The sequence below is a fragment of the Micropterus salmoides genome, unplaced genomic scaffold (genome assembly GCF_014851395.1).
Source record: "Micropterus salmoides isolate LMB-PRFRI ecotype aquatic unplaced genomic scaffold, ASM1485139v1 Ms_hic_scaffold_3, whole genome shotgun sequence".
Lineage (NCBI taxonomy): Eukaryota > Metazoa > Chordata > Actinopteri > Centrarchiformes > Centrarchidae > Micropterus > Micropterus salmoides.
The window spans coordinates 37695896-37715404 of record NW_024042261.1 but is presented as its reverse complement, the minus strand read 5'-3'; the positions used below and the strand labels follow the sequence as shown (position 1 = coordinate 37715404).

The following is a 19509-nucleotide window of genomic DNA, read 5'->3' as shown; positions in this document are numbered from 1 at the left end:
CAGGAGACAGAGCGAGGGGGGGAGGGATAGAGAGACCCATTAGACAGAGAGAGGGGGAGGGGGGAGGGATAGAGAGACACCAGAGAGAGAGAGAGAGGGGGGAGGGGGGAGGGATAGAGAGACACCAGGAGACAGAGAGAGGGGGAGGGGGGAGGGATAGAGAGACACAGGAGACAGAGAGAGGGGGGAGGGGGGAGGGATAGAGAGACACCAGGAGAGAGAGAGAGGGGGGAGGATAGAGAGACACCAGGAGACAGAGAGAGAGGGGGGAGGGATAGAGAGACACAGGAGACAGAGAGAGAGGGGGGAGGGGGAGGGATAGAGAGACACCAGGAGACAGAGAGAGGCTTCACTCTCTTATATTGCGAGCAGTCACAAGGTTTCACAGTAGGTTTCAAGTAAAACAGTAAAGTCCTGCAAGTACACAAGTAACAGCATCAGAAGATACTTCGAGTAGAAGCACCTGTTCTGTCCAGAATGGATCACTGATCAGTAATGTGTGTTCTATAGTGCTGCAGCTGCTGAAGGTGGCGCTCATTTCATTTCTTCACACAGTGTGGGAATTTCATCCCAGGGATCCCTCATCACCACTTTTTCATACGTTATATACAGGTCCATAAACTGTTTTAAAAGAAGGGGCGTGGCCACCGTGATGTCACCCGTTGGTTTATGGAACGCCATTCTGACGCCTTGAATTCTGTATTTGGCCGTCGCCATTTTGGTTTTTTGGAACAGAAGTGAGCAAAAATGGACGCGAGGGTGGCAGGGGGGGAGTGAGGCGTGACGTAGCATGAATTTGATCTTTGTCCAACCGAACGCTGAACGGACGTTTGATGAAGTGAAAACAGACGAGGGTCGAAGCTTGAGTGGAAACACGAGGTCATGGCGTGGTTAAATGTACATGGTCGAGGTCTGTCAATCAGCTTGTAGCCCGCCCTAAAGCTCCCTGCTTCCTGGTCTCTGTTCCTCTAAATGGGACCATAATTTACTAAATGAACATCATGCTGTGTTGAAGAAGACTTAAAACTAGCGACTGAGACTCTTCAGGAAGTTTAATGTTTCATTCATTTTAAATTAAAGTGGATCTTAATTTTTCCAGACAGAAATTAGAAATGATTCCTGCTGACTCACCTGGATGAGCTCTGTGTTTCTGTGAATTTAAAAACAAGACAGAATCTTCCTACAGAAAGACTGTTGGACAAAATGTGGTCAGTGTTTCCCTCGGTCATGTGGTCCGTCTGATGCTCTCCTCAGGTTTGGGGAGTCATGACGTCAGGAGGAGACGTCTTCCTTCAGGAGGTTTTTTCAGTACGTGGAGGACAGCGGCCTTCGAACATACGACGGTCTGGTGATCCAAAATGCCTCCGACATCGCCAGGAGAGAGCGACCGCATTCGTAACCAGACCAACTGGACTACCTGCAGGAGAAACACCAGAAGAAGAGACGACAGGACGAAGCCATCAAGAGGTAAAAACACAGAAAACCTTAAAAATGCAGAAAGAAATGTTGCATAAGTATATGCAGTTGTAGCTGGGTAGAGCGTTTCTGTTGGGTCAGTCTGTTTTTCATATGCGCTGGTTATTAAATGAGGCCCCTGAACCTGAACATAATCCCAGTCAGATTGACATTAAGAGAAGCTGCAGTTTGTCTTGCTTTACTGCTGAACAAAAAGGGAGTCACAATGTCACTACCACGATTTAAATAAATGTAAAGATGGAGGAAAAAGCTCAACAACATACGTACTCAAGATGGTGGTACGAGTGCATCACGAGGCTCGGCGTCTTACCAGATTTTAAAAATAGTGGTAGTTTTTCAGGTTACTTCCTGCGTGTTTCCCCAATTTAGTTGTGCGAGCTTCACTTACAGCGAACAGTCACTTCGGACCTCAACCATCGGTTCTCCAACAGAGTTTGGACTATCTTTCAATTCCACTCCAAAGCTACAGAGAACACAGTGTTGGCGACCGTGAACAAAGATGGGTGCTAAGCTAGAGATAAACCCACACAGGAAAGCTCCAGCCGGCAACTTCCTCACCAACCCACGGTCTCTGGTGAACAAGCTGAAGATCTGGTCCCTCACACAGAGAAGGCTTCATGTTCTTCACGGAGACCTGTAAAATGGTGAATCTGGAACTATCTTCAGGGCCGACAGAGTAGCAGCAGCAGCGTATTTACGTAAATGAAACATGGTGCATGCACTCTATGATGGTTGGTGCCCACTGCTCTGCCAGTCTGGAGTACCTCATCATTAAAAGCAGGCCTACTGCGCAAGTTTACTTTCATTGTTGCTGTTGCAGCTTATGTACCTCCAGATGCTACTGCTGAAGTAGCTATGAAAGAACTTCGTTGTCAGAGGTAACTTTAATCAGGTTAACAGAGAAAGTAAGAAGGCTTCAGTCCAGTGGAACAGTGTCGTTAGTATCAACTGTTTAGGTTTGTCACATCAACACAAGGCTTGTGTGTAGTTTATAAATGTTGTGTGATTGGTTGATGATTGTACAACACTGACGTGTCTTTCTATTGGTCCATCCAGGATTGGTGAAGATGTTGCCATGGCAACAGACGGGGCATATTCTGGGAAACATTCAGGATGGGTTTCATGACAATGCCGGCACCACAGGACCGCCTGCCTCCCCCGAGTCAGGGCTTTACTGTCCGATCCCAGTCCCTCCACTCCGTGGGCGGAGGAGACGACGACTCCAACCACAACCGAAAACAACCACCGCCCAAACCCAAGAGAGACCCAACACCAAACTGAGCAGCAGCTCTGAAACGGTGAACGGAGGGCCCGGGGTCACCAAGAGGGACACCCAAGACACCAAAGAGACGCCAGAGCAGGCTGAAGGTGAGAACACAAAACCTGCTGGTTAAACCCGATACCTGCTGGTTAAACCTGACACCTGCTGGTTAAACCAGACACCTGCTGGTTAAACCGGTTAAACCTGACACCTGCTGGTTAAACCAGACACCTGCTAGTTAAATTTGACACCTGCCGGTTAAACCTGCCACCTGCCGGTTACACCTGCCACCTGCCAGTTAAACCTGACACCTGCTGGTTAAACCTGACACCTGCTGGTTAAACCCGATACCTGCTGGTTAAACCTGACACCTGTTGGTTAAACCGGTTAAACCTGACACCTGCTGGTTAAACCAGATACCTGCCAGTTAAACCAGTTAAACCTGACACCTGCTGGTTAAACCTGCCATCTATCAGTTAAACCTGACACCTGCCGGTTAAACCTGACACCTGTTGGTTAAACCAGACACCTGCTGGTTAAACCAGACACCTGCTGGTTAAACCTGACACCTGCTGGTTAAACCGGTTAAACCAGACACCTGTTGGTTAAACAGGTTAAACTTGACACCTGCTGGTTATACCGATTAAATCTGACACCTGCTGGTTAAACCGGTTAAACCAGACACCTGTTGGTTAAACAGGTTAAACTTGACACCTGCTGGTTATACCGATTAAATCTGACACCTGCTGGTTAAACCAGACACCTGTTGGTTAAACAGGTTAAACTTGACACCTGCTGGTTATACCGATTAAATCTGACACCTGCCGGTTAAACCAGACACCTGCCAGTTAAACCAGACACCTGCTGGTTAAACCAGACACCTGCTGGTTAAACCTGACACCTGCTGGTTAAACCGGTTAAACCAGACACCTGTTGGTTAAACAGGTTAAACTTGACACCTGCTGGTTATACCGATTAAATCTGACACCTGCTGGTTAAACCAGACACCTGCTGGTTAAACCAGACACCTGCTAGTTAAACCTGACACCTGTTGGTTCAACTGGTTAAACCCTGGCACCTGCTGGTTAGACCTGACCCCTGTTGGTTAAACCGGTTAAACCAGACACCTGCCAGTTAAACCAGACACCTGCTGGTTAAACCAGACACCTGGTGGTTAAACCCTGACACCTGGTGGTTAAACGTGACACCTGCTGGTTAAGCCCTGACACCTGCCAGTTAAACCTGACACCTGCCGGTTAAACCTGACACCTGCTGGTTAAACCGGTTAAATCTGACACCTGTTGGTTAAACCTGACACCTGCTGGTTAAACCTGACACCTGTTGGTTAAACCGGTTAAATCTGACACCTGTTGGTTAAACCTGACACCTGCTGGTTAAACTTGACACCTGCTGGTTAAACCTGACACCTGTTGGTTAAACCGGTTAAATCTGACACCTGTTGGTTAAACCTGACACCTGCCGGTTAAACTTGACACCTGCTGGTTAAGCCTGGCACCTGCCAGTTAAACCTGACACCTGCCGGTTAAACCTGACACCTGTTGGTTAAACCGATTAAACCTGACACCTGCTGGTTAAGCCTGACACCTGCCAGTTAAACCAGACACCTGCCGGTTAAACCTGACACCTGCTGGTTAAGCCTGGCACCTGCCAGTTAAACCTGACACCTGCTGGTTAAACCAGACACCTGTTGGTTAAACCGATTAAACCTGACACCTGCTGGTTAAGCCTGACACCTGCCAGTTAAACCAGACACCTGCCGGTTAAACCTGACACCTGCTGGTTAAGCCTGGCACCTGCCAGTTAAACCTGACACCTGCTGGTTAAACCTGACACCTGTTGGTTAAACCGATTAAACCTGACACCTGCTGGTTAAACCTGACACCTGCCGGTTAAACCTGACACCTGCTGGTTAAACCGGTTAAATCTGACACCTGTTGGTTAAACCTGACACCTGCTGGTTAAACCTGACACCTGTTGGTTAAACCGGTTAAATCTGACACCTGTTGGTTAAACCTGACACCTGCTGGTTAAACTTGACACCTGCTGGTTAAACCTGACACCTGTTGGTTAAACCGGTTAAATCTGACACCTGTTGGTTAAACCTGACACCTGCCGGTTAAACTTGACACCTGCTGGTTAAGCCTGGCACCTGCCAGTTAAACCTGACACCTGCTGGTTAAACCTGACACCTGTTGGTTAAACCGATTAAACCTGACACCTGCTGGTTAAGCCTGACACCTGCCAGTTAAACCAGACACCTGCCGGTTAAACCTGACACCTGCTGGTTAAGCCTGGCACCTGCCAGTTAAACCTGACACCTGCTGGTTAAACCAGACACCTGTTGGTTAAACCGATTAAACCTGACACCTGCTGGTTAAGCCTGACACCTGCCAGTTAAACCAGACACCTGCCGGTTAAACCTGACACCTGCTGGTTAAGCCTGGCACTTGCCAGTTAAACCTGACACCTGCTGGTTAAACCTGACACCTGTTGGTTAAACCGATTAAACCTGACACCTGCTGGTTAAGCCTGACACCCGCCAGTTAAACAAGACACCTGCCGGTTAAACCTGACACCTGTTGGTTAAACCGGTTAAACTGACCTGCTAGTTAAACCTGACACCTGTTGGTTAAACCGGTTAAACCCTGGAACCTGCTGGTTAGACCTGATGCCTGTTGGTTAAACCGGTTAAACCAGACACCTGCGTGTTAAACCTGACACCTGCTTGTTAAACCTGGCACCTGCCAGTTAAACTTGACACCTGCCGGTTAAACCTGACACCTGCCGGTTAAACTTGACACCTGTCGGTTAAACAAGTCAGCTGCCGGTTAAACCTGACACCTGCCGGTTAAACAAGTCAGCTGCCGGTTAAACCTGACACCTGCCTGTTAAACTTGACACCTGCCGGTTAAACCTGACACCTGCCGGTTAAACTTGACACCTGTCGGTTAAACAAGTCAGCTGCCGGTTAAACCTGACACCTGTCGGTTAAACAAGTCAGCTGGCGGGAAAACCTGACAACTGCCAGTTAAACAAGTCACCTGCCGGTTAAACCTGACAACTGCCAGTTAAACAAGTCACCTGCCGGTTAAACCTGACACCTGCCGGTTAAACTTGACACCTGCCAGTTAAACCTGACACCTGCTGGTTAAACCAGACACCTGTTGGTTAAACCGATTAAACCTGACACCTGCTGGTTAAGCCTGACACCTGCCAGTTAAACCAGACACCTGCCGGTTAAACCTGACACCTGCTGGTTAAGCCTGGCACCTGCCAGTTAAACCTGACACCTGCTGGTTAAACCTGACACCTGTTGGTTAAACCGATTAAACCTGACACCTGCTGGTTAAACCTGACACCTGCCGGTTAAACCTGACACCTGCTGGTTAAACCGGTTAAATCTGACACCTGTTGGTTAAACCTGACACCTGCTGGTTAAACCTGACACCTGTTGGTTAAACCGGTTAAATCTGACACCTGTTGGTTAAACCTGACACCTGCTGGTTAAACTTGACACCTGCTGGTTAAACCTGACACCTGTTGGTTAAACCGGTTAAATCTGACACCTGTTGGTTAAACCTGACACCTGCCGGTTAAACTTGACACCTGCTGGTTAAGCCTGGCACCTGCCAGTTAAACCTGACACCTGCTGGTTAAACCTGACACCTGTTGGTTAAACCGATTAAACCTGACACCTGCTGGTTAAGCCTGACACCTGCCAGTTAAACCAGACACCTGCCGGTTAAACCTGACACCTGCTGGTTAAGCCTGGCACCTGCCAGTTAAACCTGACACCTGCTGGTTAAACCAGACACCTGTTGGTTAAACCGATTAAACCTGACACCTGCTGGTTAAGCCTGACACCTGCCAGTTAAACCAGACACCTGCCGGTTAAACCTGACACCTGCTGGTTAAGCCTGGCACCTGCCAGTTAAACCTGACACCTGCTGGTTAAACCTGACACCTGTTGGTTAAACCGATTAAACCTGACACCTGCTGGTTAAGCCTGACACCCGCCAGTTAAACAAGACACCTGCCGGTTAAACCTGACACCTGTTGGTTAAACCGGTTAAACCTGACACCTGCTAGTTAAACCTGACACCTGTTGGTTAAACCGGTTAAACCCTGGAACCTGCTGGTTAGACCTGATGCCTGTTGGTTAAACCGGTTAAACCAGACACCTGCGTGTTAAACCTGACACCTGCGTGTTAAACCTGACACCTGCCAGTTAAACTTGACACCTGCCGGTTAAACCTGACACCTGCCGGTTAAACTTGACACCTGTCGGTTAAACAAGTCAGCTGCCGGTTAAACCTGACACCTGTCAGTTAAACAAGTCAGCTGCCGGTTAAACCTGACACCTGCCGGTTAAACAAGTCAGCTGCCGGTTAAACCTGACACCTGCCAGTTAAACTTGACACCTGCCGGTTAAACCTGACACCTGCCGGTTAAACTTGACACCTGTCGGTTAAACAAGTCAGCTGCCGGTTAAACCTGACACCTGTCGGTTAAACAAGTCAGCTGGCGGGAAAACCTGACAACTGTCGGTTAAACAAGTCAGCTGGCGGGAAAACCTGACAACTGCCAGTTAAACAAGTCACCTGCCGGTTAAACCTGACAACTGCCAGTTAAACAAGTCACCTGCCGGTTAAACCTGACACCTGCCGGTTAAACTTGACACCTGTCGGTTAAACAAGTCAGCTGCCGGTTAAACCTGACAACTGCCAGTTAAACAAGTCACCTGCCGGTTAAACTTGACACCTGTCGGTTAAACCTGACACCTGCTGGTTAAACTTGGCACCTGCCGGTTAAACAAGTCACCTGCTGGTTAAACTCAACCTTTGGGTTAAAGGGACAGTTCCATGTTTTAGATTTGAGAGAGTTATGTGCTGTTTCCAGGTTTAAGATTCACTGTCTGTATGTCTGCAGCTCGATGCCATCTCTACAGTGAGGACTACAAGAAGATGCCTCCACCCAAACCCAAAAGGAACCCGAACACTCAGCTCAGCACCTCCTTTGATGAATCTTACATCCGTAAGTCTTCCTTGCGATGGGACAAATCTTCCTCCCAGAGTCAGAGTCCGGCGTCGAGAGACACGGACGACGAGGAACCCGTCTACATCGAGATGGTGGGAAACATCCTGCGAGAGCTGAAAGGTCAGGAAGCCGGGGAGGACGAGCAGAACGAGTCGGTGTACGAGGAGATGAAGTATCCAATGTTGGAGGACTTCCTGCAGGACGCTCAGTCCGCCATCATGGATCCTGAAGCCTGGTCATCCCGCAGCTCTCTTTGTGACATCCCTCCACCTTTCCCCAACCTCCTGACTCACCGCCCACCGCTACTTGTCTTCCCCCCCGCCCCCGCTCAGTGCTCCCCCAACTCCGATGAGTCTCCCCTCACCCCGTTAGATGTCACCCGGCTGCCCATGATGGACAATGTCTCCTATAGCAAGTCAGGTGGTGAACATCCACAGAGCTCCACCCACCACCGAAAGGAGCGAGACCGGGATCGAGAACGGGAACGAGAACGGGATCGAGAACGGGATCGAGAACGGGATCGGGATCGGGACCGGGATCGAGAACGGGACCGGGATCGGGACCGGGATCTGCCCTCCACCCACACCATCACTTCCTCCGGCCGCTCGTCTGCTCCGCCTCTCCCCTCCAACTTTTACAAGTCATCTGGCTCCGCTCATGGTGGTCATGGCTACCCCCGCAGCCAATCAGCATGTCCTTCCCCGGTCAGCATGGGGCGCTCTCTGACTCCTCTGAGCCTGAAGAGACCACCACCGTACGACGCTTTGATGGCAGGAGGAAGTATGCCCCGCTCTTCATCTTCCTCTTCCTCGTCTTCACACAGGGCCGGGGAGGGCGGGGCTAAACTCAGTAACTCCTCATCCACCCACGGCTCCATGCAGAACGTGTCGATAAGGTCACAGACTCCCACAAGCCCATTGGACGAACTCAACAACCTGTTTACCTCAGGTAGACAGGTAGTAAAAAAAGGAACGGGAGGCAGGAAGAGCAGACACAGTGAAGGTAAATACTCAGTAGTGTTTCAGTACACCAATACTACACCAGGATTACATCGGTTTCAAACCAACTGCATGTCAGTGTTACATCAAGTAGACACGGGCTGGGTGAGATAAACACTCATCATTATAATACCAGTACTACATCAGATGGACAGGTGCTGAAGGAAGGGTCAGGAGGCAGGTGTGGCAATGTTAGAGCACCATCACTCATAAATGAGTGAATGTCTGGTGGCTTTGCTTTACTACAGTCAGAGCAGGCTCTCAAACCTTCTGTCTAAACACATTTATAGAAAGAAGCAACGACAGGTAACAATATCAGAGTAATACAATGCCTTTCAAATATGCTTCACTTCTCTGTACCTCAGCTATGTGTGTGATTAAGTGTAACCCTGATTCAATATAGAAAAACAAAACCAAATCGTTCCAAAGAGTTTCAGCGTCGGCCTGTCGGCCTACCAACAAACCTAAACTGAGGACCTCTAAACTAATGAGACTCTCTGTTGTCTCCATTGTCTCACCATCAGTCAGACTGCAGACTGTCAGGATAAACTCATCTGATGAGAAAAGTAATTTCAATAATTCTGTTAGAACAGAAAGATGGAACAAGCAGGATTATCAGTTAATTTGTTGCCGTGGTGGCGAGTGTCTGTCAGTCTGACTGAAGATCATTTTATTAAATAAATGCATCAGAACACACAGCAGCAGGCAGGTCACTCCTCTGGCTCTGGATCTGTGTTTATGAGCCGCCTACTGCTACCATGTTCCTGCTCAACCATCTTTGATACAAATGTTATTATTACTAATGCTGTTATTATTATTATCATTAATATTTCTATAATTATAAGTATCATTATTCTTTTTCACTCTGTACCACTATTAACTTTACTGTCTGTATTTCTGTGTGGTTATTGTGTTGGCTGCTCCCCCCTATCATCCCAGCCCTCTCTCTCTCTCGCTCTCTCAACCCCAACTGGTCAAGGCAGATGGGGTTGAGAGAAATGTATTTCTTTCTTTCTTTTATTCTGTTATCAGTAGACACTTACATTGTTTTGTATGTCTGACATTGTAACTAATACTAACCTGATTACTGATTATTTTATTTCATGTTTCATACTTCATCTATTTCACTATCTATTTTGTCCCATTATCTAATATTGTTAATAAAGTCAATCTTCACATTGAGCTTCCTAACTAGATTAGCAATATGTACATTAAATAAAAGTTTATCGTCTATCCATATTCCCAAGTACTTGTATGTGGGTACCCCTTCAATGGATTTACCATCAGACGTAAAAATGTTAAAATCCTCAAGCAACTGTAGGCGAGATTTTGAGAAGACCATGAACTTCGTTTTCTGAGTATTTAAAACAAATTTTAAATTGAGCAGAGCAGTTTGTAATGACTGAAATGCAGTGTGAAGCTCTTGCAAAGCCTGTGCTATGGAAGGAGCATGAGTATATAAATGACAGTGTCATCAGCATAGAAGTGTATTTTTGCTTGAACATCCTTACCTAAATCATTTATAAAAACAGAGAATATAGAATAGGTCCCAAAATAGATCCCAGTATCTGAAGTTCATCCAGTTTGTTGCACAGTGAGCGCACAGTGGAGAGAAATATTGCCGGTAGCGGTGTGCAGAGTCCCCGCCGGCGAAGACGCACGAGCAACCCGGCTCTTTTTCCTCTCCTTTGACGCTTCCCACCCTTCACCAAAATGTCCAATAACTCCACTGATGATGTGAGAAAAGTAGGAACTAAATCCTCTGGAGTTGTTCCTCTGATGTTCATGAGCTCTTCTCAGGTGAAAAAGTTCCAGGAATCACAGCCGAAAAATGAATCAACACACAAAAACAAAACAAAACACAAACATCGGGGCAGCTATACGCACCGCCATCTTGGAAGAAAAGCTCTCATACGTATCTCACAGCCTCTCATACGTATCTTACAGGCTCATGCGTATCTTATAGGCTCTCATACAATCTTTTAGGCTCTGATACGTATCTCCCAGGCTCTCATACATATCTTACAGGCTCTCATACGTATCTCACAGGCTCTCATACATATCATACAGGCTCTTATACACATTTTACAGGTTGTCATACGTATCTCACAGGCTCTTACTGTGCATTCAGACCAAACGCGAATTTAATCCACGCAACGTTTTCCTCGCAGAGTTTTATCGCTGGGCATCCCTGGAGTGCCATTACTACAACTGTATGAACCCAAAGTAAACATTTTGCTGTGATTAAATAGCAATAAACGGATCAAACTGATGCCGAAAAAACTACAATGTGATGCAGATTTGTTAAACATTTTACTTCTAAAATGTTTGTTTTCTGAATGGAGTTTGTATCAATCAGGGCTATGCTATGCTAACTTGGTCACAGTAAAGTACAACAATAGCTGGAATAAAGTTACATACACATGTTTTCTGAACTCACCAGGTAGTTCAACCTCCTCGCTTTCTTTTCTCCCGTCATTGTCCAGTTTTGTCTGTTTTTTATCTAAATATGAAGTAGTGCCAAATGCGCTAACAATACTGGAACAGAATGTGCACTGAATCTAGCTGCCGAGAAGCTTGAGTGAAGATAAATCAACGTTGTAATCCCAAAAACTAAAGTAAAAAGCTAAGCCTTCATGTCGCCGGAACTGCCCCCTTCACCTTGCTTTGCGCCGCCCAACAGGAAATCGCGTCTCTACGCGTCTTTGCATTTACTTTGCATATAAACTCACTGCCCCGAACACTAGTTTAACTTTTGGTCTGAAAGCACCATTATACATATCTTAAAGGCTCTCATACATATCTTACAGGCTTTCAAACAATCTCACAGGCTCTCATACATATATCTTACAGGCTCTCATACATATATCTTACAGGCTCTCATGCATATCTTATGGGCTCTCATATGTATCTTCCAGGCTCTCATGCAAATCTTAAAGGCTCTCAAACAATCATACAGGCTCTCATATGTATCATACATGCTCTCATACGTATCTCACAGGCTCTCATTTGTATCTTACATGCTCTCTTACAATCTAACATGCTCTGAAACATTCTTACAGGCTCTCATACGTATCTCGCAGGCTCTCATACATATCTTACAGGTTCTCATACATATCTTAGAGGTTGTCATACGTATCTCACAGGCTCTCATACATTTCTTACAGGCACTCATATGTATCTTACAGGCTCTCATATGTATCTCACAGGCTTTCATTTGTATCTTACAGGCTCTCATGCATATCTTACAGGCTCTCATATAATCTTACAGGCTCCCATACGTATCTTACAGGCTCTCAAACAATCTTAAAGGCTCTCAAACAATCTTACAGGCTCTCAAACGTATCTGACAGGCACTCATACCTTCTTTATTATTATTAATACGATTCCGCTGGTTCTCTGTCTTACAGATTGATTACTGTGCAATGAAACGGAAGCTTTTATTGTGTCATTGTGTCTGTCTTTGTCTTGTTGTGTCTCTGTAGGAGACTCCAGGTCTCTGCCCAGACATGACAGTAAAGACAGAGATGGACAGTCAAGTCCAGTTTCCAGCAGGATGGGGAGATCGTCTGTCAGCCCCACAATGATGCTGTCTGGAGGAGGAGGTGGAGGAGGAGGAGGAGGTGGGTCAATTACAACTACAGGGAAACATGAGGATGTCAGGTGTATGTGTCTAATGAACAGTGTTGGGTAAGTTACTCATAAATTGTCCTTAATAAAGTAATAATACTTCACTTATTACTGGGTATTAAAAGTAACTAGTTACAATTCTCGTTACATTACTTTATTACTCTTCCCACCCCAACTTCAGCAGCTCATTTTTTAAATGAATCCACAATAATTAACCTGAGGATTCAAACTGAAAATACTGCAGCCTCTCAGACCAGGGCTCTCATTTATAAACAGTGTGTACGTACAACACAGGGTTGGAAACGTGCGTACGCCACTTCCCAAGCAAAGGTTGTGATCGATAAAAACCAAACTTGACGGGAAAATGTGCGTCCTGTAAGTAAACTCTGAATCATGCATACGCACAGAAAGAGAAGAAATGAGAAACGGCGACTCACATGGCAGAAGGATGAAACAGTTTGCCTAAATAACTACAATGTGATGCAGATTTGTTAAACATATGAATTCATGCTTTGTCAGGTCTGTCAGCAAGACAGCAGGACAACAACTTCTAAAATGTTTGTTTTCTGAATGGAGTTCGTATCGATCAGGGCTATGCTATGCTAACTTGGTCACAGTAAAGTACAATAATAGCTGGAATAAAGTTACATACACATGTTTTCTGAACTCACCAGGTAGTTCAACCTCCTCGCTTTCTTTTCTCCCATCAATGTCCAGTTTTGTCTGGTTTTTATCTAAATATGAAGTAGTGCCAAATGCGCTAACAATACTGGAACAGAATGTGCACTGAATCTAGCTGCCGAGAAGCTCGAGTGAAGATAAATCAACGTTGTAATCCCAAAAACTAAAGTAAAAAGCTAAGCCTTCACGTAATTGATTTACTGCCCAACACTGCTTATAAAGAAAAGAACGTGAGGTCAGTGAATGCAACATGTTCCGGGTCATGAATAATTTTTTCTGAGGATTAACCTGGTTGTGTTTTTGTCTCCTGATTGATTTCAGACAGGTGACCCTCAGGTGAAACATACCAGATGAAACTGGTTTCAGCTGATTAATCTAAAAATAATCTTCTCTGCAGAATCAAAGTTGGTGTGTAAACTCGGCCGTTCAGCCTCAACGTCAGGAGTTCCTTCACCAGGTGGGACGCCACGTCACCTGCATGAGCCGCATCACCCCGCCCTCAGCCAGGTAAACCTGTAAAACACCTGTCTGTCTACCTGTGTGTCTACCTGTCTGTACCTGTGTTACTTGTCTGGTCATTTCGATTCATTTGTTTAATCAGTTTTATTTTAAATAGAAAGATAAATAGAAACTTTATATTTCACACAGGATTCAACAGAACATAAAACTATTTTACAGGCGGACAGAAGCTTCGATCCATCAGCTGACTGACATCTGACATGTAAACATGTCAACAAGGAAACATGTAAACAAAGTGTTTTCTTTACTTCCTTCAAAGGACATTTTCTAATTTGACTTTGTGTAAAATATTTGTTGTTTAAATGAAATGTTTTTGTATTGTGTCTCAACACAGACACTAGAAGGAATCTGAAGATATAAACAGTAAAGTAATACTGAAGTAACACTGATACTAACAAAGTTTAATTATTGATACTAACATTAAACTAACTTTACACTAACATTAAACAAATGCTGACTGAACTCATACTGACACACTTTAATACATTCAATCTCATTAAAACTTCATCACTTACAAATTATTTACACGCTAATCTCACCTAACTATACCATATATGAAAATAAACTCTCACGCTGCTCCCATGCTACTCTAAAGCCTAACCCATCGCAATGTAACCCCACCTCAGCCAGCTGACTGAGATTCTTTTACATTTCAGAGAATTCACTCATGTTTCAAGCACGTTGTTGTTTGTTGTTCTGTTTTTTAAATGAAAAAGGCTTTTTAAACTCCCAGGTTGTAAAGCTGTAGATTTGTATGTGTAACGTTGTGTGTAAATATTTGCTATGGAGGAGAAAATATTTTATTTCACCAAATTAAGAGTTAAAACATCAGACTGAAGCTTCAGTCATGATTTTTAATTTCTTCTTTTAATTTGATTAAAATCTGTTTCTATTCTGTCAGATTAGATCTGAATTTTACCTGAAGTGTATCTCATACACATCACCTGTTATCATAGTTAAAATGTAAATCAGATCAGTGTAATGTAGGCTTCATACTGACAACCTGAGAGGGAAAAATAAACTTCAATCTGTCTGTCTGTGTCTGTCTGTCTGATTTCTCACAGCTGACACTTCAGCGCCACAGCAAAACACCAGGACAAAAAACTGTTTTACACACACTTTTTAACACTGACAAAAGGAATGTTTTTAACTGGATGCTACAAAAACTGCCCCTCCCACAGGAGATGACATCACACAGCAAGAGCCAACCAAAACACCACAAAGAAATGCCAAACAAACACACAACCACAAAGAGAGAAAACGACTACACAGAGACTCAAAACTACCAAAAACTTACTCAAAACCATCACAAACTCACTCAAAACCATCACAAACTCACTCAAAACCTCCACAAACAGACTCAAACCTCCACAAAGAGACTTAAACCTCCACCAAGAGATTTAAACCCCCACAGAGAGACTCAAACCTCCACCAAGAGATTCAAATCCCCACAGAGAGACTCAAACCTCCACCAAGAGCCTCAAATCCCTACAAAGAGATTCAAATCCCCACAAAGAGACTCAAACCTCCACAGAGAGACTCAAACCTCCATCAAGAGATTCAAATCCCCACAGAGAGACTCAAACCCCCACAGAGAGACTCAAACCTCCATAAAGAGACTCAAACCTCCACCAAGAGATTCAAATCCCCACAAAGAGACTCAAACCTCCACCAAGAGATTCAAATCCCCACAAAGAGACTCAAACCTCCACCAAGAGATTCAAATCCCCACAGAGAGACTCAAACCCCCACAGAGAGACTCAAACCTCCACCAAGAGATTCAAATCCCCACAGAGAGACTCAAACCCCCACAAAGAGACTCAAACCTCCACAAGGAGACTCAGACCCCTACAGAGAGACTCAAACCCCCACAGAGAGACTCACACCTCCACAAAGAGACTCGGACCCCCAAAGACAGAGTCAAAACTCCACAATGACACTCAGACCTCCACAGAGAGACTCAAACCTCCCCAGAGAGACTCAAACCCCCAAAGAGAGAGTCAAACCCCCACAAAGAAACTCAAAACCCCCACAGAGAGACTCAAACCCTACAGAGAGACTCAAACCCCCACAGAGGGATTCAAACCCCCACAAAGAGACTCATAACCTCCACAAACAGACTCAAACCCCACAAAATGTTAACCTTCCAGAGACTCAAACCTCCACAGACAGACTCAAACATCCACATAGAGATTCAAACCTCCACAGAGAGAATGAAACCCCCACCGAACGACTCAAACCCCCACAAAGCGACTCAAACCTCCACAGAGAGACTCAAACCTCCACAGAGAGACTCAAACCTCCAAAGAGAGACTCAAATCTCCACAAAGAGACTCAATCCCCCACAAAAAGACTCACACCTCCAAAAAGAGACTCACACCTCCAAAAAGAGACTCAAACGCCCACAAAGAGACTAAAACGCCCACAAAGAGACTCAAACCCCCACAAAGAGACTCAAACCTCCACAAAGAGACTCTAACCTCCACACAGAGACTCTAACCTCCACACAGAGACTCAGACCTCCACAGAGAGACTCAGGAGGACTCTGAGTCTCTCTGTGCCGTTCCCGGTTGTGGACATGTTGATGTTGAGCTCCTTTCCGTTTCCAGATGCCGTGGCTGTGCGGAGACGCCACCATGATGGAGATGATCGAGAAGAAAAGGATTTTGTGTCGAGAGATAAAAGCTCGCCAGCGCCCGGAGAAGAATCTCTGTAAACAGGACAGTATGCCCATCCTGCCCAGCTGGAAGAGGAAGCAGCCGCCGCCATACTCTGCCCCGCCAACTGCCACCGGACAGACCACCACCGTGTTCTGGGACACCGCCATCTGAAATACACAGACAGAGACATGTGACACATCACATGGTGTTCTGATGACGAAACAGAAACACATTCTCACTCCAACTCGTCACATATGGACGCTCGGTCAGACCCCCTTGCTGTGGCTTTTTAACGCCCTGGGTACCCTTCAGTGTTGTTTTTCAACATTTTGGGCTCTACGGTCAAGTTAGCAACAATAAATATGTAACATCTGGTCAGACTTTCAAAATAAAAGCACTTATTAATGTTGTGAAACGTCACATTTCGCTTAGGTTTAGGCACCTAAAGTACTTGGTTAGGGTTAGGAAATGAACATTGTTTGCTTACTCTGACTTTACTGTTAAACATCCTACACCCACCTTTAACGTTCATAAACGATGCTACAGCCCCCCCCCCCCCCCTCCCCCCCAGTGCGTTACAAACTGATGCCAGCGGGTCTTGACCATGTGTCCATATGTGAGGACTTGGGAGTAAGAACTGGTTGGATGCAGCCATCAGGCCACGCCCACCAAAGTTCACGTTAAAAAACTGACCTTTTGTTCTGGCTGGTTTCCTCTTGTTGTTTCTTTGACAGTCTGCGGAAGCTTCACTGTTGTCAGTCAGCTGGACAGTCAATAAGGTTTAATCAAAGTCCTCTCTTAGTAGTTAAATGAACAGTAACAAAGAGCAGTGTGAATATTTATTATCACCATTCATACCTGTGATCAGTACCGTGCTCGTTCACACGCTGTCACGTGAAACACCAACACACATCAGAAGAAAGAGAAGAGAGAAACCAAATAACCACAACATGCACAGAATTACAGAAGTTGATCTACTAACGGTCAGCTAATCAATGAATGCACTAATTACCCTTTATGTGTGACACTTTAGTATTTCATGACATCAGAGGAGCTGCAATTGTTTGAATTTATCTTTGTAATGAGAAACTAATCTTATGAATGGTTTTATAAATGTCATATCGACATTTGAATTGACCTCGTGTGGGTCCCGAACCAGGTGTTGAGACACTGTCAAAGAAATAAGTTGAGAAAATCAGCAGATAGATGAACTGATTCATCTCTTAGTTTCTACTGATTTACCTTTGAGGAGGCTGAAAAATGCCAAAGCGAGACTCGAACCTGCGTTTGGTCCCCACAACATGAGTAACCCACGCTCACACACACGCCTGTGCAGGTGTTGTCCTGCCGTCCAATCAGAGTGCAGGGAGGTGTAGCAGAGCTTCCTGTCGTCTTTCTACTTGTTATTTTTCTATCTGAAAAGATTCAGATGTTTGACAGTCTGACAGTCGTGTAGCAGAACACTTTAAAAAGAAAAGATATTTATAAAGTGTTCTCTGTGTAAAAAAAGGACCCGGATCTGTCGGTCAAACATGTTTTTATATTTCAAAGAGTCTGTGTCTGTGTGTGGAAGAACAAGTCAGTAAGTGATGATGTTTTTATATTTAAAAATCTTTTATTATGATGAAAAAAGCACTATTTTAAAAGGAGAATATTTTGGCATGTTGTTGGCTGGCTGGTTTTATCCACTGCCCCAGAAATAGAGTCAGGTGTTGGACTCACCTGTCAGACGTGATGTTAAGCTGACAGGTTGAACCTCCGGCTGAACTCCTGATGACGAAGTCGGCGACAGCATCAACAATAAGCCAATGAGGCACGTTATCTCACCAACCAATCAGCTGTCAGATCCATAATGAAGCAAACTGCCTTAATATCGACAGGAAAACACAGAATTACTACCTTAAAATCAACGCTCACAAGTCCAGCTTCAGGCTCACAGCTCACCGCTCAATATGTTCAGATGGACAAATGTACACTTTTAGTAATTCACAGTCAACTTAAAATCTTTTTTATTTTCAGACCACTTCAGAACTTATTAACACCAGTCAGTCTGACTTTAAGCTGAGTTCAGGGGCAGCCTCGCACAAGAATCCCTGATCATCCTGTTCACGCAAACCACCACACCGCTCATTTTGTAGACTAGATTAAATAAGAGAGAAGATGAGATGTGTCTCCCTGAGCAAGACACTTAAGCCCTAGTTGATCCAGAGGCGTGCGACATCTGACATGTACAGCAATTGTAAATCGCTTTGGATAAAAGCGTCAGCTAAATGAATAATTGATGTGATGATATTTACCTTTGTTAATCCCCTGGAGAGGAAATACGTGTTGGCTAACCCTGTTTTTTGATATAACGGGAATCAAACCACCTACAGATTTGTTGTTCACCTGGTGGTCAGCTGAAGATCACCTGGTGGTCACCTGGAAGTCACCTGGAGGTCACCTGGAGGTCACCTGAAGATCACCTGATGGTCACCTGATGGTCACCTGGAGGTTAGCTGAAGATCACCTGGAGGTCACCTAAAGATCGCCTGGAGGTCACCTGAAGATAACCTGGAGGTCACCTGGTGGTCACCTGATGGTCACCTGGAGGTTAGCTGAAGACATGAGATGAAGATCACCTGGTGGTCACCTGGAGGTTAGCTGAAGATAACCTGGAGGTCACCTGGTGGTCACCTGATGGTCACCTGGAGGTTAGCTGAAGACATGAGATGAAGATCACCTGAAGATCACCTGGAGGTCAGCTTACAGCAGTCTGAGTTTATGGGGCAGTGGATGAAATGACTTGATGAATGCAGTGTATTGATTTATTGATGGATGTTAATGAGATGATTGATTACCATGATGTCAAATCAAAGGTAACATGAGACTGAAACAAAGCATTCTGGGATATGGTGGTGAAACCTGTGTGAGCCGGGGGGGAGGGTTAATGTTTTAATATGCACATGCACAAATTTCAGAGTCTGACTGGATTCTGATCAGTTCATCCTGGTTGATTAAAACGAGCTCAGCTGTGACTTCAGATGCCCCTACTGTTTCTGAAACTCAAACTTTCTTTATCACGGGGGACTTTTATTGGATTAGTCCTTTTTCATCAGACTCTGTCAATAATACTTAAACAGGATTTTAATCTGTTTGCGTTTCTGATCAATAGATTTCTGTCTCGTTATGAGACTTCAGATACGAGCTGAAGATTTTCCACAGAAACTGAAAACACCAGAGCTTT

At 45.1% G+C, this 19509-nt stretch overlaps 1 pseudogene; it reads left to right on the top strand.

Moving 5' to 3' along the window:
* The first annotated feature begins 2589 nt into the window (after positions 1-2589).
* LOC119882969 lies at positions 2590-17697 on the top strand (annotated as a pseudogene).
* The last annotated feature ends 1812 nt before the right edge of the window (positions 17698-19509 follow it).